The 25,245-nt window shown below is 44.1% G+C and overlaps 1 protein-coding gene across 6 annotated transcripts in view; it reads right to left on the bottom strand.

The window, feature by feature from the left end:
- TLK1 (tousled like kinase 1) overlaps positions 1-25,245 on the bottom strand; it is a 507,456-nt gene that overhangs the window by 76,750 nt on the left and 405,461 nt on the right. The gene's annotated exons all lie outside the window — the stretch shown is intronic.

Raw genomic sequence — 25,245 nt, 5'->3', positions numbered from 1 at the left:
ATAGCTCAAGCTCTGTCAAATTGGATGGAGAGCGTCTGTGAACAGTAATTTTCAAGTCTTGCCACAGATTCTCAATTGGATTTAGGTCTGGACTTTGACTGGGCCCTTCTAACACACAAATATGCTTTGATCTAAACCATTCCATTGTAGTTCTGGCTGTATGTTTACAGTCGCTGTCCTCCTGGAACGTGAACTTCCTCCCTAGTCTTTTGCAGAATCTAACAGGTTTTCTTCTAAGATTGCCATGTATTTGACTCCATCCATCTTCCTATCAACTCTGACCAGCCTCCCTGTCCCTGCTGAAGAAAAGCATCCCCACAACATGATGGTGCCACCATGTTTCATGGTGGGGATGGTGTGCTCAGGGTGATGTGCAGTATTAGTTTTCCACCACACATAGCGTTTTGCTTTTAGGCCAAAAAGTTCAATTTTAGTCTCATCTGACCAGAGCACCTTCTTTCACATTTTTGTTGCGTCCTCCACATGGCTTCTTGCAAACTGCAAACAGGACTTCTTATGGCTTTCTTCTTGCCACTCTTCCAGAAAGACCAGATTTGTGAAGTGCACGACTAATAGTTATCCTGTGGACAGATTCTCCCACCCGAGCTGTGGATCTCTGCAGCTCCTCCAGTTACCATGGGACTCTGGGCTGCTTCTCTTATGAATGCTCTCCTTGCCCGGCCTGTCAGTTTAGGTGGACAGCAATGTCTTGGTAGGTTTGCAGTTGTGCCATACTCTTTCCATTTTCTGATGATGGATTGATCAGTGCTCTGTGAGATGTTCAAGCTTGGGATTTTTTTTTATAACCTAACCCTGCTTTAAGGGTCTCCACAACTTTATCCCTGACCTGTCTGGTGTGTTCCTTGGCCTTCATGATGCGGTTTGTTCACTAAGGTTTGCCAACAATCAAATGAAGGATTCACAGAACAGTTGTATTTATACTGAGATTAAATTACACACAGATGGACTCTATTTACCAATTAGGTGACTTCTGAAGGCAATTGGTTCCACTAGATTTTAGTCGGGGGTATCAGAGTAAGTGGGCTGAATACAAACGCATGCTGCGCTTTTTAGATACTAGTAAAAAAAAATTTGAAAACCTTTATCATTTTCCCTCCACTTCACAATTATGTGCCACTTTGTGTTGGTCTATCACATAAAATCCCAATAAAATACATGTATGTTTTTGGTTGTAACATGACAAAACGTGGAAAATTTCAAGGGGTATGAATACCTTTTCAAGGCACTGTATGATCGGAGCCGGAAACTGTTATTTATGTGTTTCCTTCGCAGCCTTTACTGATGTGACCTGTCTAAGCAAAAGAATCAGTTGGCCTGGACAGACCTTCTCAGCTCATCACAACTCTTTCCCCTCCCCCAAGAAAAGCCGGCATCTTAGCACTTGACCCTCTTCTTTCTCGGCATAAACGCATACATGACAGGCCACCATCTGAAGTCTAGAGGCAGCTATCACAGTGTTGAATAGAACATGCTGTATACTGGTAAAACAGACTACAGGGGGTCCCCGGGTTACAAACAAGATAGGGACTTTAGGTTTGTTCTTAAGTTGAATCTGTTTGTAAGTCGGAACAGGTACATTTTTTAAGTGTAGCTCCAGCCAAAAAAATCTATTTTTAAGTTTTGTAGATAGCATAGGGAAGGGTTATCACCCCTGTAACATTTGTTTTGCTGTCTGTGCCCCTGTTCAGAAGATTTCACCTCACTTTCTGTCCCAATGACAATTGGATTTTGAAAATTTGGGGTTATTAGGGAAATAAGGATAGGTGATAAAGCATCAGTGGAGACACCTTTTTACCAAATTAACTCTTACAGGAGTGAATTTCCCTTCCTAGGGGTAGATTTCCTCTCACTTCCTGTTGTCTCCCTCCGTTTGTAAGTACGAGTCGTTTGTAAGTCGGATGTTTGTAAGTAGGGGACCCCCTGTATCTGCTTAACAGATTTCAGCGCTAGCAACTCTGGTAAGCAAGTAAAAATACTAAAATATTAGTAAATGTTAAAACAAGGCTCGACAAATCCCAGGCGCCAGGTCACACTAGAAATTGCACCCTGAGCTTTTGTTAGCCCATTCACTGCAGGGATTCATAATTTAGATCACCCGATGCCCGGGACATGCATCAGACTTACTTGTCCGATGGAAGCTTATACACACGCCAGTAGTGTGCCCCCCTCCCTGCGTGCACACCTTCCCACTATGTATCCCGAGCTCCGCTTGCCCATCTGTGGGCCTGTGACAGACATAGCAGGTGCCGCCGGGTAGTGGGAAAGGAGGAGACACACGTCCATTCTCCTCTCCATCTTGTTCCTGAACTGAAAGCGACGTGTATGACATCACTTCCGGATCCCCCTTGTCAGTGTCCCTGGCCCAGTGTCCCATCGAGGCCGGGAAAGAATGTAATGCAGTGCGATCTGTACTGAATTACATCCAGTGGAGCACAGAGAAGACATGCAGGGTCTTTCAGGCCCTGGATATCTCATTAAATAGAACCTGTCACCAAAAAATATATGTGATGAAAAAACAAAAAATTAAGTTACACCCAAAGAACATAAACCCCCCCCCCCCCCCATTCCCCCATATACACATGTACAAAATGTAAACCCACGCATGAAAACATCGATTTCAGTACACGGTACATCAGGGCGTGACAAATGCCATGTCGCCATGGCAACCAGAAACCGTGTCCCACCTGGACCCTCGTCAGCCCACCAACCGCTGGCACCAGGCGCGAGCCACCCCCACCAACCTAGACATGCAACTCCGGGAGCCGGGAAGCCAACCCAGTTTCAACATGCTAAAAAAAAAAAAAAAAAATCCAGCTCTGCTGCTTACCAGCAACAGGGCCAAAGTTTTCCCCTTCCTCCCTACATACCATCACCCCCATGCACTCTCCACCCCCTCCCCCAGCAGACCCGCTGTGCGAAAAGGCTACCTCTCACTCTTCCCCCCCCCCCCAACCTACCCGACCAGGCGCAAGTCAATCTGTGCACACAGTGGCCCACCCCTCCCCTCTAGCTCCCGCACACGGTGGTGGAGACAAGCGGTGAGCAGAGTCCAAAGCAAATTTGTCAAGCCCTGTGCTAAAACATGGTCACATTCCTGTACGACCTACAGGAATCAGAGCCACTGCACAGCATGCATGATCATTTCAGTGATGGAAGCCAATGAGGTGCAGATAACACCCCTTTGCTGTAATAAATAATAATTATAATTAATAAATGTGGATAAACAGCTGCTCTTACCATCTACAGTCAAGGCTAAAGCTGGCCATACACTTTGCTTGCAGCCAGAATACAATGTCCCTGAGGGGAGAAAGTTGGGGTTGTGGGGCTGGGGCTTTGTTCTTCCATCCACCTCATTTGTATGGAGAAATCTTTTTCCATTCAGCCCACCGGATGAACAAAAAAAAAAATTAAAAAAAATTAACAGTGTATGGCCAGCTTCTTTCCGCGATGACTGAACTGGCTTGCAGGTGCAGAATCAGTGATGCAAACATAAAAAAATGAAGATAAAAAGGATCAGTTTCATAGTTAACCATATGCATTATTAATGCTATATGCCTCCAACAATACCCTGCATAATTGTAAAATGCAGGGTTCACATGCACTTAATGCAATGGAATGGTCCCTGCAACAGATTTTAAAAATAACAGCTGACCAATTAAAAAAAAAAAAAAAAAAAAAAAAAAAAGGGAAGCATGATTCTAGGTTGATAGCTGTGCATAAATGGTTTAAAAACCACAAAAATTAAATAACAAAACAAAAAAAACCCCACAACATTACATAGAAATAAAATGTGCACGCTCCCTTTAAGAAGCCTTGGTGCAATCCACTACAGACTCACTAGGAAACCACAGGCACTCTCCGAGTGTAATGATACGTGCCTTTTCCATGCCATCTTCACAGGAATTAGCCATGAACAATCACTTCTGGTCTGTGTGCATTACAACATGAAAAAACTTCCAGCGACACCTAAAACCTGGCAATAGTCCGTGTTTACAATTCAGGGAGGAGGACTCAATGCTTCTTCCAGCAGGCTTGGTTCTCATTCAGATAACAAAGCCAGTTCAACCATCTTGTAGCTCTGGGTGTCTGCTATAGCACTGCAGAGTGCAAGCCAGAGTATTGACAGGACAGAATCATTAAAAAAAAAAAAAAAAATAGTAGCAAAAAAAAAAAAAAAAAAAACCAAAAAAAAAGGCATTACTGCCAGCTTGACAAGAAAGGGTTAATGAATGACACAACCTTAAACTGCTCAGGAAACTTGTGCCATGAGCTACAGACTTGAATGAAGCACTTGTGACTTTCCCTGTCATCGGATATAAATTACTGGGAGACAGTAACAAAGGCCCAGGAAGAGTGCTTGTACGCCATTGCCTGACAAATGGAAGTGACCAGTCGGTGCCCTCTACACTACTCTAACTGATTTATACACAGATCAGCAATCACGAGCTACACAACTATGCCACACATCACCATGCTATTAGAACATAAAAGTGGTTATCACACCAAATGCAGATCTCTGTAGTGAGAAGTTCAGTCTATGGAGACAGCAGAATTTAAAAGGCAGATGTCAAATTTTACCCATTACTGTAGCCCTACATCCTTCAATGGCAGAGTGTTCTGGGGTGCCGTTAAGTAGCACTAAGTTTACATTGAGTACGCGTGGCGTGCAAACAATAGGGGACATTTATCAGAAGTATCTTTCAATTTCAAATCTTAATGTAGAATTAGCAAAACTTTTTTTTTTCCCATTGTGGAAAAAGTAGGGGAGAATTACCCCTTTCAGGGTTTTTTTGCTATATGTGTCCAGTTTGGGAGATTTCCCTTCACTTCCTGTCCCACTGCCAAAACAGGAAGTGAGAGGAATTCCCCCAAAGTGAAGAAATCCCTGGTTGTCACATAAATTAGTGTCCCGCAATGGAAGATTTCCCCTCTATTCCTGCTCTGGTGACAACCGAAGATTTTCTTTTACTTTTAGTGATAACGGTCACCAGGACAAATAAAGAGAGAGAATCTCCGTAACTGGGGCACAGGCAGCAATAAAACATTGACAGGTGTTCTAACCCCCCCCCCCCCCCAAAAAAAAAAATCCTTTAATTATACTTTGAAGTGGTTGTAAAGGCACAAGTTTTTTTACCTTCATGCATTCTACACATGAAGGTAAAACATGTTCTGTGTGCAGCAGCTCCCCTAATACTTACCTGAGCCCCCTCTTGATCCAGCTAAGTCCACAAGAGCCTTGCCTCTCCAGGGATTTGCACTCCTGATCAAAGCCAGTGAGCCAATCAGAAGACGGAGGGGGCTGGGCCGAGCCGCGGCTCAGAGCACACAGAGCCGCTGCTCAGGAGCATGCCTGCTTGGGTGCACCCAGCAGGAGGGAGGGGCCAGGAGCATCAGCATGGGACCCGAAAAGAGGAGGATCCAGGCTGCTTGGTGCAAAACCACTGCACAGAGCAGGGAAGTAGAACATTTTTTTTTTAAAATAACAAACAAGGCTTTAATACAGTGGTTCTCAACCTGGGGGTCAAATGATGATTTGCCAGGAGTCACCGAATCCTGGGCTGTTCCTGAAGCCCGCACCACTCTCCCAGCCTTTTCGCAGCTGCCCAGCAGGGCTGTCCCTGGAGCCTGTGGCCGCCGAGCTGGGCTGTTCCTGGAGGCCGCCCACTCAGCCTCTATGCAGCCACCCATTCAGTTCACGGCATGGTAGGGGGGCAGAGACTAGAGGCCAGCTGACTGGTGAGGAATGTGAAGTGGGAGAGGCTGAAGGAGACCCTATCTGATGCCAACATTGGTGTCACTGCTACGAGACACCAAAAAGTCCAGCAGCACTGTCACTGATCCCCCCCCCCAGCACCGCCACTCATCCCACCCCCCCACCTAGGAGTAAGAGAAGGAATAAAAATAGAGAATACATGGAAGGGAGAGGAAAAGAGAGGGGGACAAAGAAAAAAGGGGAGAGAAAGAATAAGGGAAAGAACAAGAAAGACGGCTAGTTAGAGGGATGAGAAAAAAAACCCCAAGAAATTAGGATAGAGAGAGCTAAAAGGGAAAGAAAGGAGAACAAAGAGAAAGAGTGGTACATCCTAAAATGTACCATAAGGGGTTTAATACTGTACGAGTGGAAGGGACTCAGAACGCTAAATGTCCGTGGGTTAGGGGCGCAAATTACTTGTCTTGCCTTGGGTGCTGACACCCCACCTTACGAAAATAATTTTAATGTTAGGGGTCCCCACAACTTGGGACATTTTATCAAGGGGTCACGGCACTAGAAAGGTTGAGAACCACTGCTTTAATATCACTTTAACTGAACAAGCAAGATTTCATTGTCATTAGACAGCACAGATTATAGGCATTCAGATCTGTGCCTTGTAAACTCTGATGGCCAATCACAAATATATGGAGTACTGTTGTTAACATATGTGTGCCATCCCCTTCCTCTCACAATGGAGAAAAAGAAAGAGAATTCCGTGAATGGGATTCTCAAATATTCAGGTAGGCAGCAGCAGATTCAAGTTTGGTGCGGGGGGGGGGGGGGTTGTTAATAAATGTGTTTTCTGGGACCCTCTTGTACAACTCCCTTATCTCCATCCTCCCACTGCATGTGACCTCTATATTAATCTCTTCACCTCTTCCCTCTGTATGACCTATACGATAATGGTGCACTGTATCTAGGGCACCATTAGCAAGCTCCATGTTTTGTAAGTAAACGTAAAGGAAATCTACGCCGATCAGCCATAACAATATTGAGCAAGTTCCTCTTTTGTCGCCAAAACAGCCCTGACCTGTTGAGGCATGGACACCACTAGACCTCTGAAGGTGTGCTGTGGTATCTGGCACCAAGCCATCAGTAGCAGATCACTAGCTCTGCCAGTTTGCCTTCTTCCCATAGTGCATCCTGGTGCTGTCTCTTCCCCAGGTAAGTGATGCACACACACTTGGCCAACCACATGTTATAAAAGAAAATGTGATCCATACCACTAGGCTACCTTCTTTCATTGGTCTGTGGACCAGTTCTGATGCTCATGTGCCCATTGTCAGTGCGGAAACCTTGACCGGTTTGCAGCTAAGCCGCCCCATATACAACATGTTGCAATGTTCTGACATCTATCGGAACCAGCAATAACATTTTGAGATACAGTAGATTGGATCGGACTAGATGTGCCAGCCTTCACACCCCATGTGCTTCAATCAGCCTTGGCTGCACATGACCCTGTCACTAGTATTCTTTTCTTGGACCACTTTTGGTAGGTCCTGACCACTGCAGACCGGGAACATCCCACAAGAGCTGCAGCTTTGGCATTGCTCTGACCCAGCCGTCTAGCCATTACTATTTGGCCCTTGTCAGTCACTCAAATCCTTATGCTTGTCCATTTTTTCTGCCATCAACTTAAGACCCAACATGTTCACTTGCTGCCTAATATATCCCACCCTTTTTTAAAAACTGTTGATCACTTTACCCGTCAGTGGTTATGACTGATCAATGTATGGTTGCAGCATACACTTTCACCCTTCATGTTGTAAATTCAGCCTGCCCATATCTTTCCACAACTTCTTGAATTCCTTGCACGCTTTGCAGTTTACGTTTAATATTTAAAGACTACATATCCCAGGGTTCCTTTCAGCCCGCAAGCAGTGATTACTGCACTGACTGGCTCCTGAAATTCCTCCTCTCAGCATCTCTGTAGTTCAGAAGGCAGACTCTGAATTCTGTGTCACAGAATTGCCTACTCAAAGGGCATAGTGAATATGTCATAGAATTAAAAGTAGCTTTTTGGGGAGCTGCACCAGTTTGTGCTCTCCAGTTTTAGCAAATCAACCCCTAGTTGTCTATTTGCAACCCACTAAAACCTGGAAATGCCCCTTAAAGCGAGTATTAAAAGAAAATGTTAACCTTTGCAAACATGTCATATTTACCCGCTCTGTGCAATGGTTTTGCACAGAGCGGCCCTGAACCTCCTCCCCTGGGGTACCCCGCCAGCTCTGTTCACTCCTCCTCTTCGCAGTCTGTCCCCATAGCAAACCGCTGGCTATAAGGGCAAACATGTAAGCTTGATCTTGAACCAGGCTGTGTGCAGCTATTGACACAAACACACAGCGCGGCTCGGCCTCGTCCTCCGTTCTCAGGATTTTGACTGACAGCAGCAGGGGCCAAATGGAAGGGGAGATGAGCTGCAGATAGGTGCAGCGCTGGATGCAAGAATGGTAAGTGTTTGAGGTGAGGTGGGTGGGCTGCTTTTGAAAGATTTTTTACCTTAAAGTGGTTGTAAACTTAAAAAAAAAAAAAAAAAAAAAAAAAAAAAAAGCCTGTAAGACAAAAAGGCATAATGAGCTAGTATCCATCGCATACTAGCTCCTTATGAAATACTTACCTTAGAACGAAGCCTTCCAGTGACGCCCGCACATCGCCGACATCTATTCCAGAGTTTTTTAGGGGTTCGCGGGCTCCGGTGCTTAAAGTGGCCGGAGCCGCGATAACGCCGCATGCACGTAGGAGACGCCGTTCACGCCACAGGGCTCAGAAGGAACGACACTTGTGGCCATTCCTTTAGAGCGCATGCACCAGCGATATCACTGGCTGTATGTAATGTAAATATCTCCTAAACGGTACACGTTTAGGAGATATTTACACTACCTATAGGTAAGCCTTATTGTAGGTTTACCTACAAGTAAATGTCTGCAGAGGAAGTTTACTTCCTCTTTAATACAGAGAATGCATTAAAAAGTAAAAAAAAAAAAAAAAAAACTTTTGGCCTTTTAGTTTCACTTTAATGAGCCAGGGAATATGTGCTTACACACACACACACACACACACACACACACACACACACACACACACACACACACCAGAACAAACTAAAAACAAAGCAACAGCTAAGGTACAAATGGTTACTTAGCTATAGAGATGTACACACCTATGATTTACAATAGGGAGGTCATAGAACATGACAAATGCAAACCATAATCGTAGCACTTAACCACTTGCCGAAAAAAGTCTACAGCCTGGACTTAATTTGCCGGGAGGGCGTCCCTGGACATCCTCCTATGCTTGAGCGGCCTACGCGGCTCACTCTGATCACAGATCAGAGTAAGAGGTCGATCCCGACCCCTTACCACGTGATCAGCTGTCAGCCAATGACAGCTGATCATGTGTCGTAAACAGAGCCGGTAACTGGCTATTTTCCCTCCTCACTCGTGAGGAGGGAAAAAAAAGCCGATCACCGGTGGCTGCGCGAGGGACATTGGTCCCGATTGCCGAGGTGTCACCGTCACCTACCAGTGCCCACAGTACCACCCATCAGTGCCCACAGTGTCACCTATCAGTGCCGCCTATAAATCACCAATCAGTGCGTCATTACCAATGATGCCTATCAATGCCACCTACCAGTGCCCATCAGTGCCACCTACCAGTGCCCATCAGTGCCAGCTACTAGTGCCCATCAGTGCCAGCTACTAGTGCCCATCAGTGCCAGCTACTAGTGCCCATCAGTGCCAGCTACTAGTGCCCATCAGTGCCACCTACCAGTGCCCATCAGTGCCACCTACCAGTGCCCATCAGTGCCACCTACCAGTGCCCAGTGCCCATCAGTGCCACCTATTAGTGCCACCTATCAGTGCCGCCTTATCTGTGCCCATCAGTGCAGCCTCATCAGCAAATATCAATGAAGGAGAAAAATTACCCGTTTGCAAAATTTTATAACAAACTATGAAACATGTTTTTTTTTTTTTTTCAAAAATTTCTGTCTTTTTTTTGTTTGTTTATCAAAAAATAAAAACCCAAATGGTGATTAAATACCACCAAAAGAAAGCGCCATTTGTGTGAAAAAAATGATAAAAATTTCATTTGAGTACAGTGTAGCAAGACCGCGCAATTGTCATTCAAAGTGTGACAGCACTGAAAGCTAAAAATTGGTCTGGGCAGGAGGGAGGTTTAAGTGCCCAATAAGCAAGAGGTTAAAGCGACCGTAAAGGCTCACTTTAAAAAAAAAACAAAAAATAAAAAACATGTTATACTTACCTCCTCTGTGCAGTTAGTTTTGCACAGAGCAGCCCTGATCCTCCTCTTCTGTGGTCCTTCTTTGCTGCTCCTAGTCCCTCTCTCCTTTGAGTGCCTCTCAGCCAGCAGCTTGTTACAGGGGTCCCCCAAGCAGAGTCAGAGCTCCATGTATCGAATCAGACATGGAGCCCCGACGTGGCACCATCCCCTCTCTCCCGACTGGCTATCTGACTTTGACAGCCGCGGGAACCAATAGTGTCGCTGCTCTGTCTCAGCCAATCAGAAGGAGTGTACTGAATGGCTGAGGGGATCATGGACATTGCTGGAGAGAGAAGGAGGTCAGGTAGGCAATTAGGGGGGTGCTGGGGAGGCTGCTACACACAGGTTTTTTTATCTTAATGTATAGAATGCATCAAAGATAAAAAACCTTACAACTCCTTTAAAGTTCCAATGACACACCAATAGGTTCTGGGTTAAAGTGGTCTTCAAATTGAACATACACTTTTTCCTTCTCCAATTTTTATGCAAGACCTAACATCATTGCATATTAGCATTACATTTTGGAAGAATAAAACTAGAGAAGCTCAGTCAAGTTAGCTCACACAGGCGTTTGATTTACCAAAACTGGAAAGTGCAAAATCTGGTGAAGGTCGGCATTGAAACCAATCAGCTTCCAGGTTTTACTGTCAAAGCTTTAAAGGGGTTGTTAAGGCAGTGATCACAATCACTGCCAGCCCCTCTGCTGGGATAGCATGTAGTATATAGTGTATGTTGTTTTATAAAATTCATCTTCTAAATACCTTATTTCTTCTTGCTGATCAGCGGCCATGCGACTGCTCGTCTCGCTCTTCCTCCGATGTATGTACTATGGAGGGAGGGGCCGAGATCTCCCTCTGACAACTGCGGTGGGGTCACATAACCTCCCTCTGTATTACTTACATTGGAGGAAGAGAGTGACGGCGGTCACATGACCACTGAGCAGCGATAAGATAAGAAATAAGGTATTTAGCAGATGACGGAGGCACGTAAACTGACCACGGTGTCAGGGCTCAGCAGCCATGATAAACCATGGTCAGTTTACAGGTGGGCGGGCAGAACTAGGCAGGATCAGCCAGGTATTTAGGTGATAGAAGGGGCCAAATTACACAGCACAAGCACTGTGCTGTTATTCATGCTTTAGAGGAAAAGGATCCTTTCTTTTTTTTTTTTGGTAACACTTTAAGTGAACAAGCTAATGTTGGAAGCTAATTGGCTACCATGCACAGCTGTACCAGATTTTGCACTCTGCAGTTTTAGCAAATCAACCCAACAGTGTTTTACAAACTTGGGTCACTTATTAGTATTATTATATCCTCTGCAGTGTATAGTACAACCTGTGCTATTAGAGAAGAGAGAAACCTAAAACCATATTTCATTAACAAGCAGTTTAGTGGGTTGGGTCACCCACTACACCCGTGGCCAAAAGCTTTCAGAGCGACACAAATGTTAATTTTCACAAAGTCTGCTGCTTTAGTGTTTTTAGATCTTTTTGTCAGATGTTACTATGGTATGCTGAAGTAGAAGTACAGTGTCAAATGCTTTTATTGACAATTACATTAAAGCGGTTGTAAACCTTTGTGTTTTTTCAGTGACCGCCCCCCCCAGTTTTACTTACCCGAACCCTCGAACTTGACCAACGGGGACGCGCTGTCTCTCTGCCCGGGGTTCTCGGCTCTTGATTGGATAGATTGATAGCAGCACAGCCATTGGCTCCCGCTGCTGTCAATCAAATCGAATGACACGAGCACCGAGGGGCGGGCCGAGTCCTGCATCCGGCCTCTATGGATGCCGGACTCGGGAGCGTGCCCACAAGGTAACCCCCCTCAGGGAAGCCCTTCTCCGAGGGGGTTATCAGATGTGGGGAGGAGCTGCGAGGGCCGCCGGGGGACCCCAGAAAAGCAGGTTCGGGGCCACTCTGTGCAAAACGAGCTGCACAGTGGAGGTAAGTATGATATGTTTGTTTTTTTTTTTTATTTTACCTTTACAATCACTTTAAGTTCATGCAAACAGTCAATATTTGCAGTGTTGACCCTTCCTTTTCAAGACCTCTGCAAATTGCAGTCTTTCTCAACAAATGCAGTGGAAATGTTTTTTATGGGATTAAGTTCATTTTCATGACAAAGAGGGACTTTGCAATTAATTGCAATTCATCTGATCACTCTTCATAACATTCTGAAGTATATGCAAATTGCCATCATAAAAACAGAAGCAGAAGACTTTGTGAAAATTAATATTTGTGTCATTCTCAAAACTTTTGGCCAAGGCTGTAGTTTCTTAGAACACTCGCTGTGGATGGTTAGAGCCTAAAATACTTTACTTACCTGTAGAAAATGTAAACGTAAATGTAAGTTTTAGAGGCACCAAGGACTTTTCACGGTACCGCCATGGACATAACACTAGATATAGTTGATAGTTAAAAGTGTCATACTTCAATACAAAGTCAATAAATGCATCAATGCATGAATTAAAAAAAAATAAAAAAATTTAAAATTATAAATAAAAGAAAATTAACTCCTTTAAAATTGGACGTCTTAGCATAATAGCCCACAAGGATGAGCGGTCTGCATCTAAAGCATTAGGATGTAGGTACTAGAACATGAGATTTTGTAGAACATTTAACTGTAGAAAATGTAGCTCCAAGTTACTTAAGCTGGCCATGGACAGATTCAGGTGGTTCAGCAGGGATCAGCCAAATTTTAAATCAGTGTGTGGCCCTCCCTGTTTGACAGAAGAAGTGGACAAGCTGGAAAACTTTTGTTAGATTAGCGACTGTAGCCACTGATCAGTGTATTCTGACAGTACCTGGGTCCCACTATCAGTATACAATGTCAGAGTAGGCGAGGGAATCTTCCCATCCACCTCGTTTGTGTGGATGAAGGAATTCTAGCTTTAGCCATCCTGGCCTAGACCAGAAACCTAGGCATTTGATCATATGATCTCTGAGAGAGGGAAAGAGCTGCCCAAATAACTAACCATTTAGATGTAATCTAGTGACCAAATGCCTAGGCTTCCAGCCATGTCGCTGGAACTGGAAAAAGCCTTAATGCAGCATGACATGAGTGAGACTACAAATTTGTAGGGAACTACACCATGAAAAAATTCTTACAGTGTGCATGTAATACATAAGATCCTTAAAAATTACTTTGATATAAATTTTATAACACAAAATGTGAACTTAATGAAAGAATAAAAGTAAAAGGTTAATGAGATGAAGTAGTCAGAAATATCACTAGTTAGATGACTGCACTCTTGTCACTGTGTTTGCAGCTGTTTAAGTAACTGACTTGTAAAGTCTGGCTAAGTGATTAGGAGGTGCCTTTGCAAAATTGTGCTCCTTCTTTGGTGCTACTGGCTTGGCACATCTCAACCTAGAGATATAAATCAACTGGGGCTTCTCTGGGGGCGAAGCAGTCACAAGGCCTGATAAATACTGAAGCACAACCCTGCAAACCACTAACGTATGTATAACAATGCAAATTCACTGATATGGGACACCTAAATGTAAAAACTAGGGCTTTATAGTATCCTTTTTCATTTTTACTTTACTAGTAGAAAGCATTTTGGGATTTTCCCCATGTAGCGATATACCTGCTTTTTTAAATATAAATCGATGAAGATGGCGGGGGTCTGGGGGCCAGGCATTGTGGTTTGTAGAGTGTTAGGCAGGCCATAGATGGTGCGAATTTGCTCGATTAACATGATTCCCTCATCAACACAGACAGTGCTGACAGGGGAATCCCTCCTGCCAAGCAATTGGCCCTGCTGGGAGAAGACAGTGAAATCCCCACAATTTAATCTCCTATCCTTAAACTCTCACGTACGGATAGGAGGCATTCTAATTGGTTGGCATAGTCACATGGACGGTGCTGATCAATCAGAATCCACCTAGCCAGTCCTGTTCGCGCTGGAGCAGAGGAGAGAAAGCCAGGAGGATTTCAAATCCCCGGACCAGTAAAGTGACGTCCCGATGTCTAGCAACAGGGGATCGCGGGTAGTGGGACTGGGATAGATGGGAAGGGGGTCCAGTGTAAGTTCACCTTACAGATTTTTCTGTAACTTACCCTTTAAAGCTGAAATTTAATCAAAAAACAATTCTCTATAGCTGCTTTAGTGACCTAACTTACCTGTTATAAAGCCGGTCTCATGTCAGGCAGCTGGATCTTGCAGAAATCTTCTGTGCAGAGATGCCATGTCTTTTTACCTGCTGCTAAATTTGTGACGCAGCGGAAATGATTAGCGCCCAGTTTTCTGTGAAGCTGCAGTGAACAATCTCCCGATGAGCATGCGCCTCACCCTTCTTCATTGGAAGGAGGTGTTCTATAGTGTACACTGCATGTAACATGATCTGTGAATGGGGGAGATAATCCTGTGATTCATCAGACCCTCCCCTCCTTTTACAGATGGTATTTCAGGCAGTGTACACTATGAAATAACTTTTCCCAATCGGGAGCTTGTTCACTGCAGCTTCACAGAAGACTCAGAGCCATTAGACATTGCAATGCTGGAAGTTCAACAGCAAGAAGAGGACGGGGCATCCCTGCACAGGTTTCTAAAGAATCCAGTTGTCTGCACAATGTGGGACATACAGGACTTCATTACAGGTAAGTTAGGTCACTAAAGCAACAGATGACATTAAACTTAACGTTTCAAATTCAATTGAGACACATTAAGTTCATGTGACAATTCTGCCACGTTCTAGAATATATATGGATATATATGCAACTTTAGACATCATTGTTCATAACTAGGACTGTTTTAGGCTTATTCTTGTAGCCCTGATTGAAGGGGGAGTGGTGTTGTCCCTGAAATGAGTTGGCCGTTTTATAGGACTTCTTTACCAACAACTAGAACGATCTTGGACTTTTTCATCCAGTTTTGGTCTGGAACTCCTTTCCGTATTTCTATGGTTTTGTGGTCAGCATCTATATTCATCCTTTGCTTCCTGGTTTGCACTCTATCAACTGTTAACCTATTTGTGGCCCAAAGTGCACACTCAATATATCCAAATGAACAGCCTACAGGTGGCCTTACAAGAAGCTTATCTTCTGCTGCCAATACATATTTCATCTACCTGGACAGAGAGGGCCTAAGGCAGGGGTAGGCAACCTGGGGCCCTCCAGCTGTTGGAACTACATTTCCCATGAGGCATTGCAACTACTCCCAAAGGCATGATGGGACTTGTAGTTCTGCAACAGCTGGAGGGTCCCAGGTTGCCTATCCCTGGCCTAAGGCAAAGTTTAAGTATTCCCCAAATCACCAAGTATTAATGCTTTTCAATTTTGAATGATAGGTCCCTTGAAGATTTAATGACGAACACAGTACTTCTCAACATTAGCACCTACATCTTTACAGAAAACCTCTCAATTCTGAACTTCCTAGACCAAATCAAGTTTGTCAAAATGGTTCTTTTTATCCAATAGAAATAGTTTATATGGCTGGCCTTCTAAATTTCAAATTAAAGGGGCTGTAACAAACCTGGTATACTTGCCTCCTCTGTGCAAGGGTTTTGCACAGAGTTGCCCTTATCCTCCTCTTCTGGGGTCCCCCAGCGGCGTCCTGGCTCCTCCCCTCATTGAGTGCCCCCTCGGAAACCGCACTCCCAGAGGGCACCCATGCGGGCGAGTTCCCGAGACCTGCTGCTGCGTCCATTGACACAGACAGCAGGACTCGCCCCCACCCCCCTGGCTCTGTGTCATTGGATTTGATTGACAGCAACGGGAGCCAATGGCGGCTGCTGCTGCTATCAATCTATCCAATGAGGATCGAGACAGCGATGCTTTAATTAAAGCTTAGCTAAAGACAAAATAGTCATTTTAAACAATAAGTATTAAATTGACACTGAACTCTGGTTTAAAAAAAAAAAAAATCTATTCGCATATGTATTCCAAACTCAAAATGTGCCTTTTATTGTTCTCAGCCTCCTCCAAATTCCTTTTTTTTTTTAATGATAGAAGGTGGCTACATTCATTCTCCATGGTCCCATTGTATGTAGGAACATAGCCCCCCTCTCTTACTTGCTCCTGAGATGGATTACAGACCATGAGATGTGTAGAGCATAGAACAATGCACGCGTCTAACTGGTGTGCCCTGCTCATTACAAACAAATGGAAGTGGGGAGAAGGAGAGGTTCAGGAGCTCATGAAGGACATCATAGGAAGGCAGAAAAACAGTAAGAAATTATTTTATAAAAGACTGATTACAGGACCATTCAATAGTGGATGTGTATAGATTACTATTAGTGTCAAGTAGATCTAAACTCTAACTGGATGATTAGTTTGCTAAAGCACTGGAAATCACAAATATTTGCCATGTTTAAAAAAAAAAAAAAAAAAAAAAAAAAGTGTTTTTCCATTTGTCTTCCTTGTATGCCTCTCAGTGCTGCTGATGTCCTCCAGCATCCTCCTTTCATAGCCACTTCCTTTCTACATGCACTTGCTCCAGCGTTGACTGTACATCAGTGTTTCTCAAACTTTTTCATCTTGCGGCGCAAGAAAATGATAAAACATTTTTCACAGCACACTTGAAAAGATTTAACAAATTTGTGGTCAGCAGTAAATATAATATATACAAAAGCAGCAGTCTTGTGTGATCCCCAATACAAGACTGCTGCTTTTGTATATAAAAGATTTTCCTGCTGATATAATATTGGGGAATGGAGATCACACAAGACTGCTGCTTATATTTACTGCCGATAAAATCACACACTGGTGCGTCTGTCCTCATCTCTTCTCTTGTCCTACCTTCCGTATGGGACAGCCAGGGACTGCGGGCTCCTCTGCTCTGTTGTGGGTGGGACTGGAGGAGGGAATTACGTCACGTTGAGGCGCGAAGCTAGAAGCGACTGACACACTGCTGGCAGCCAGGCCGCAGCCTAATCGTATTCGCGGGGTCTCGTGGCGGTGGCAAACCTCAACCAATCCAATTTGCGCACAGGCCAGGCAGCACAGATGACTGTGCCCATGTGAGGCCTGCACACTTGCACAGTGAGTGACTGACAGCGCTATGCTGACAGAGCAGCGAAGTCACATGGTGTGGCCTCGGCCACCGCTGGGCCCAGCGAACGACATGAATGGTCAATCCATCTGGGCCGGCCTGTACCCTCCCTAGGCAGCAGTGCAGGCCCTGCCCACAGCCCACCTGCAATTCTCCCACGTCACACTAGTGTGCCACGGCACACAGTTTGAGAGAAACTGCACTACATCAAAGTTATGCACTGCCCAGTTAGATGTTGTCATGATCATTTGTATCTTTATCAAGGGAGCATATGATAAGCTGGCAATGAAGAACAGCTGGGTATAGTTCTCTAAGAGCATCTGAAAAAGGCTTTCATGGCAGAATTGCCAGGTATTATCAGACCCTCAGTATCAGACCAACGTACCAAAGAGCAATTTCTAGCAAATACACAATTTGAATATATCAGACCTGCATTAAACCGACTCAAACAATTTCATAAAATGGGTACAGCTTCTATACCAGACCCCAAAGGCGCGGGTGTTTGTAAATGGGTGGCTATCCGATCAGATTTCCCTGGAGAGGGGCACGAGGCAGGGCTGCCCTTTATCACCTTTATTGTATGCCCTCGCAGCAGAACCCTTGGCCATAGCTATTAGAGCGAGCCCAGACGTAATAGGCCTCAGGCGTGGAGACTCTTGGGAAAAGATAGGCCTTTACGCAGATGACACAATACTCTATCTAGCTGATCAGGGTCCCTCATTACAAGCAGCACTGAAATATTATAGAGACAATGGGCAAATACTCTGGTCTGCGAATTAACTGGGGAAAATCTCAAATTCTTCCTCTGGGTCAATTTCCCCCACCAGTTGTATCTCCAGAACTTCCCTTACAGAGAGTAGTGGAGATTAAATATCTAGGGGTTAAGGTTACCAGAAATCTTGGAGACTATATAGCTCTCAATGTAGAACCCCTGTTTACGGTTCTTAAAACCCAAACCCGGTCGAGATTACCATTAGGGTTCATGGGTAGAATTAACTTAATAAAAATGATTCTGTTGCCCAAAATTTTATATATGGTATGGCATGCTCCCTTATATATTCCACTTGAAGTATTTAAACAAATGGAAGCCATCTTGAACTCCTTTGTGTGGGGCCAAGGTAGGCACAAGTTAGCATGGCATATTCTTAAAAACCCCACTCTTGAAGAAGGAGGGTGCTCCCTCCCTGATATTCAAGACTACTATGTGGCTTCACAACTATCACACATATACTATTTTAACACTTCTGAATCTCAATGTTATAGGTCTTTGGTGTGCAATAGGCTCAGGAGCCTGATGCACACCCCTCTCCAGGCAATTCTTAGAAAGGGACAATACAACCGTAATACCCCCCCCCCCCACCCCCGCTTTAATAATGCTTTAATTTAAATCGGTCCAATATATACTCGCACACCCCATTGTGGTTTAATGACCATCTGCCTGAACTGAGTACTGTACCTGATCCACAGCTCTGGGTGGCATATGGTATCGTATATCTGTCGCAAGTCCTGACAGAGACTGGACCTATAAGCTTTCAATCACGTAAGGAAACATTCTCGATTCCAAATCAACTATTGTTTAGATACCTACAGCTCAGGCATGCGATTAGGGTGCAGACAGCCTCCACCTCGATCGTTCTTGAAACTCCGCTGGTCCTTGACATTCTATTTGGGGCTGACTCAACTAAGCTTCTATCTAACCTGTACTATGTCCTCAGACTTCATAGGTCACATAAAGTTTCCCAGACAGCTAAAGAAAAATGGGAACAAAATATAGGCCCAATTGACAATACAGACTGGGAAAAAATTTTGGAGGGAGTTAAGACTGCTTCCCCTAAACTTTCGGATAGGCTGACACAACTGAATATTTTGTATCGCACGTATCTTATGCCCGTGAAATTGGCAAAGTTCCAACATACAAGAAGTCATATGTGCCTATTGGTTCCTGGCACATTCTACCACTTACTGTGGAGCTGCCCGAACATACAGACATACTGGCTACAGGTGATACAGTTTCTACATGACAATATGGGCTCACCAGTGGGTCTTGACCCGAAATTATGTCTCCTAGGTTTACTGCCTGACAGTGATGTAGATAAATATCAAGCTATATTTGTATATGAAACCTTATTCTTAGCGAGAAAAGTAATCACCAAGGTTTGGATGCAGGCAGCTCCCCCAACGTAGTTGGAAAAAGGAAATAAACGACACCCTTCCATATAGAAAAATGATATACACCCATAGAGGCCGCCTGCAAAAATTTTCCAATGTCTGGGATAGATGGCTGGAGGATGGTGAAACTTGCACTATGTGATTTGGCTCCTGGGAATAGAGATCACCCAGGGATTTAACCCACCTAATTATAAATGGTATGTTTCAGTACCCTAATGTATAGTTTAGTATGATTACTAATGTTTGTAATTTTCCTGTTGGAATGCCCATATTTGACTTATCTTGACTCAGATGCAAATTTGTATGTATACCTTGCTCGCATCTCAATAAACTTGTTTTTCTGGTAAAAAAAAAAAAAACTGACTCAAACAAAGATTCAGTAGCGACAGTTTAATTTCAACACACCGATATTGTGGTGAGTGTCTTCATCACAGAAAATGCACAGGGTAGGGATGAGTTAGCCAATATTTTGTTCTAATGGATCCATCACTGCCAGATAGTTACCCATAACAGAGATCCCAATTCTGCAACCAGAAAGCATCTTTTTCTAATTCAGCCACTGCAGGGTAATATGTCACACAGAGGATCATACAAGGTTATTGATGTACCATCCTCTCCATCTCAGATTATCCACAGCACATTCATTCACACAGCTTTGTGTGTGAATGAACTACAAGCCCCGACATCCTAAGCAGCTGTTGGCTTGTAGTTCTCAATGAACTACCAAGGCGCTATGGGGTACTGTGGTAGTTCACGTATTTCTTCCTGTCAGTATATCTGCCTCTCCGTACAGGATGTACAGCACACAGATACACTGACACATCTAAAGGAGACCTGCGTGGCACCAGCGATCTTCTTACAGGCTCCAAAAGAAAAAAATTAATAAATGCACTTTTTTTTTACCTGCAAAACAAAAATATGCAATTACTATTTTTTTCTAAAAGGTGAACTTATACTTTAGGGCTGGGTTCACACGTGCAATTCACATGTCAGGAGACTGTGACCGGCTCTTTATGGAGTCCTGTGCATCATTTGGTCCGTTTCAGGTCCAAATTCAGCCAAAAATTCAGGCTGAAATCGGACCTGAACAGATGAATGGAGACGCACCAGACCCCTGCTGTGAGCCGCTCCGTGCTCTAGTGTGAACCAAGCCTCAGGCCTACACACACAGGAGTAAAAAATGCTGAGTTTTTTTTTACTGATCTGACATTAGAGGCATTGCTGGCTATGGGAGTAAAGCTAAGTAAAGATTAGTAATACAGCGTATAGAGCAGTAAAACAAAAATAGAAAATATTACATTTGAGTGCAGCAATTTATTTCTGCGTTTGCACGTTTAATGTTTACACGAGTATAAGTGAGTATATTACAATACTGGCAATGAAGAAGAATTTTACTCGTCTATATGCTTTCACATCTATACTCGCCTAAACTCAAATTACTCAGGTCTTTTACACACAGTTTTTGGCCCCTTGCACACACAGATATTACAAGTTCCTGAGTAAACATCAGTAAATTATGACGTTCGTGTGCAAGGGGCCTTAAAGGTTAGTTCACACAGAAAAAAAAATGTAAAGATAAGGTAACGCCAGGCACCCTCCCTTGCTCTTTGCTGTACTTACTTCTAGGGCTGCTAAGCTGTCAGTGCCACGGAGCCACTCCAGCAATCTGGGGGTGTAAAATCCCCACTCTTCTCCCTCCACTCCAGCAGCGCTTCCAGAAGAGACCAGATGGATTCCGATTAGTCAGCATCATCAATGTGTTCAATTTCCTGGCCTGCCAGAGTGGCTGTGGGGGTGCAGACAGCTCAGCAATCCCGGAATTACAGCAGGGACCAAGGGATGGGGAGGGTGCCAGATGTTAGTTCACCTTTACATTTTTACTATGAAGGTGAACACTTTTAGTGGAACTTCAGTTTCACTGCTGAATCCAAAGTGGCATTGACCAGTAACAGAAGCTGAACATTCCAACTGGATTTCTTGTATATTTGTGTTCACTAATATAGTTATGCTCATGTTTTCAAGCTTGCTTAAAGAGAACCAATGAGCAAAGTGCCAGAGTCTCTTTAAAGCCCAACCCTCGACCCACTTATACTCACCTCTCCCTTGACCCACCAACACTTATGCCTAGTACACAAGGGCCAAATGTCAGGAGACACTGGCCTATTCAACAAAAAATATCCGACATTCAGCCCGTTTGGCCGGCTTCTGTCAGACGAGCATGCTGGAAAACCATCAGCCGACCGGCTTCCGATCAGCGCTCTCAGCCAATGGCGTTCTGGCAGAGGGGCTGTACCCCTGTCAGAACACAACAGCTCAGTGGGGGAGATCGCGGTACTGATGTTGGATCATTAGTACAGTGGTTCCGACCGAAGCCGTCAGTAATTTTTTCGTTCAACATAGTAACAAAAAAAAAAAAAACTATTAGTGTGTACCAAGCTTTAATCTGGGTGTATACTAGCAGAAATTTCATTTAACATTTTTCATTGTAAGAAAATTAATTTGTTTTTCTAATCTTTAGAGGGGTCAAATCAATGTTTGGTTTCAACGACAGCGACGAAAAAAATTTGTAGGCGCATGATGAAAAATGTTACTCAAATGAAAAAATTTCTATTAGTGTATGTAGTTTTAGTAATGTTTTCCCTTTCCCTATAGAAAATGCAATGCACCCAAAGCCATGTATAAACCTCAAACAGAAGTCTGGAGTTAAGATTGGTACCAAGATCAGTAGGCCCTGTTAACACAAAAAAAAAAAAAAAAAAAAAAAAAAAAAACCACAGGGATTGACTGCAAGCCCAATCATTCAGGTCAGGTTCTTCGAAAATGCTGACTGACAGCAGATAGATTATGGTTTTGGCCAAACCCATATACGGTCACCTGATCCGGGCCATGAACTGGACATATTCTGCTTTTTGCCCATGCAGTGCAAAACGACAGGTTCACTTTAATGCTAGCACCATCAGCTGCAAACACCTACCTAGTTTCTGTCCTCTGCAAGTAAAGAAAACGAGCACTGCGTAAGGTCCAAGCTGCATGTGAAAGATTACACAGGGTTGAGGATAGGCTTACCGTGACCAATGTGACAAATGGACTGTACAGCACCAGTGGTGTCATGTGGGAGGAAGAGGCAATGAGTCACATGTTTTCCTATACTTGGAAGTACAGGATATATTTTTTGCTCTCAGCTGCTGAACAGAACAGTGAAGGTGTGTGTGACCAACCTCTTACGGGCATCCCTTTACATCAGGCACATCCACTTTAGTAGTCCCACATAAAGAGAAAAGCCTTACCAATGTACTGTAGCAAGGCTTCACTTTTCTTGCAGCGACTATAGTAGCTGGAACACGTTTACGCAAGTTATTAGTATATCCTTAAGTATAGGTTACTTGGGAACATACAGTATCTCACAAAAGTGAGTACACCCCTCACATTTTTGTAAATATTTTATTATATCTTTTCATGTGACAACACTGAAGAAATGACACTTTGCTACAATGTAAAGTAGTGAGTGTACAGCTTGTATAACAGTGTAAATTTGCTGTCCCCTCAAAATAACTCAACACACAGCCATTAATGTTTAAACCGCTGGCAATTAAAGTGAGTACACCCCTAAGTGAAAACGTCCAAATTGGGCCCAAAGTGTCAATATTTTGTGTGGCCACCATTATTTTCCAGCACTGCCCTAACCCTCTTGGGCATGGAGTTCACCAGAGCTTCACAGGTTGCCACTAGAGTCCTCTTCCACTCCTCCATAACGACATCACGGAGCTGATGGATGTTAGAGACCTTGCGCTCTTCCACCTTCCATTTGAGGATGCCCCACAGATGCTCAATAGGGTTTAGGTCTGGAGACATGCTTGGCCAGTCCATCACCTTTACCCTCAGCTTCATTAGCAAGGCAGTAGTCATCTTCGAGGTGTGTTTGGGGTCGTTATGTTGGAATAATGCCCTGCGGCCCAGTCTCCGAAGGGAGAAGAACATGTTCTGCTTCGGTATGTCACAGTACATGTTGGCATTCATGGTTCCCTCAATGAACTTTAGCTCCCCAGTGCCGGCAGCACTCATGCAGCCCCAAACCATGACACTCCCATCGCCATGCTTGACTGTAGGCAAGACACACTTGATTTTTTGTACTCCTCACCTGGTTGCCACCACACACACTTGACACCATCTGAACCAAATAAGTTTATCTTGGTCTCATCAGACCACAGGACATGGTTCCAATAATCCATGTCCTTAGCGAACCGTTTGCGGGCTTTCTTGTGCATCATCTTTAGAAGAGGCTTCCTTCTGGGACGACAGCCATGCAGACCAATTTGATGCACTGTGCAGCATATGGTCTGAGTACTGACAGGCTGACCTTTCAACCTCTGCAGCAATGCTGGCAGCACTCATACGTCTATTTCACAAAGACAACCTCTGGATATGATGCTAAGCACGTGAACTCAACTTCTTTGGTCGACCATGGTGAGGCGTGCTCTGAGTGGAACCTGTCCTGTTAAACCACTGTATGGTCTTGGCCACCATGCTGCAGCTCAGTTTCAAGGTCTTGACAATCTTCTTATAGCCTAGGGCATCTTTATGTAGAGCAACAATTCTTTGTTTCAGATCCTCAGAGAGTTCTTTGCCATGAGGTGCCATGTTGAACTTCCAGTGACCAGTATGAAAGAGTGAGAGCAATAACACCAAATTTAACACACCTGCTTCCTATTCACACCTGAGACCGTGAAACACTAATGAGTCGCATGACACCGGGGAGGGAAAATGGCTAATTGGGCCCAATTTGGAAATTTTCACTTAGGGGTGTACTCACTTGACATTAATGGCTGTGTGTTGAGTTATTTTGAGGGGATAGCAAATTTACACTGTTATACAAGCTGTACACTCACTACTTTACATTGTAGCAAAGTGTAATTTCTTCAGTATTGTCACATGAAAAGATGTAAATAAAATATTTACAAAAATGTGAGGGGTGTACTCACTTTTGTGAGGTACTGTATACTTAAGTTATTAGTATATCCTGTATGTAAAACCCACTCAGGTATCCAGTAGTATGAGCAATAAGGATATGTTCCAATCAACCTAAGGCCCCTTTTACGCAGGTGATCCGATCAGGTCCACCTATCATTTTTTCAGGCAGACCTGATCGGAACCTCCAGTCTCTTCTACGGAGTAGCGGATGTCAGTGGACACATGTCCACTGACACCCACCGCCATCTGATCCTGTCCGCCAAAAACAGACAGATGGTGGATCTTTCCCCCCCCATCTTCCGTTTTCATCTGATTGCCCCATAGAGGAGTGCGAGACTGTCCGTGTCCACTCTGCATAACACACGGAGATCAGCGATATCCCCCGCTGAGCAAGCAGATTCCACTTCACAGAGGCACCCGTGTGAAAGGGGCCTAAATAAACTCACTAACCCACCCTCTCTAACCAGGTACCCCAATCTAACCCAGAATTTCCCCACCTATATACTTACCTACACACATCTCAATGACAGCAGCAGCTTCATCCAGTCTTTATCAAAGCGCCAAAATAATTTCAGGTACAAGTTAAGCCTGTGTAGTAACTCCCCGTAGACTTGATCGGGGCCATAACTGTAGCATTTCTAGTGCTGGGACTACTGCCCCATTTAAGTCTATGGGGAGTAACTACACAGGCACAAACAGTGCTAGAGAAGGCCTAAGGATGTCCCTGCTACCATGAAGAGGCAAGTAAGCATCTGGCTAGGAAATACGGTTAGGTAATTTTTATGAGCTAGGAGAACAAGCTAGTGGATTGTAAATTAAACATGAACTACTCGTTTAATCTCTGTGTTTAAAGGAAGACCAAAAATTTATTTTTTTAATAATTATGCCAGTTATTGGAACCCAATATGCAATGGATGCATTCACTGTGTGCAACAGATAAACATTTCAGATACATTAACCTTTTGTTCAGGCACTGAAGAATCCATTACATGATACTGCAGTGTCATTACTGCTCCCTAGGGAGGTGGAGGCCTGAATAGTTAATCTCAAAATGGCCGTTA

The sequence above is a fragment of the Aquarana catesbeiana genome, linkage group LG06, assembly GCF_042186555.1.
Source record: "Aquarana catesbeiana isolate 2022-GZ linkage group LG06, ASM4218655v1, whole genome shotgun sequence".
Taxonomy (NCBI): Eukaryota; Metazoa; Chordata; class Amphibia; order Anura; family Ranidae; genus Aquarana; species Aquarana catesbeiana.
Note: the sequence above shows the minus strand (reverse complement) of the source record. Positions and strands in the feature narration are given on the sequence as shown.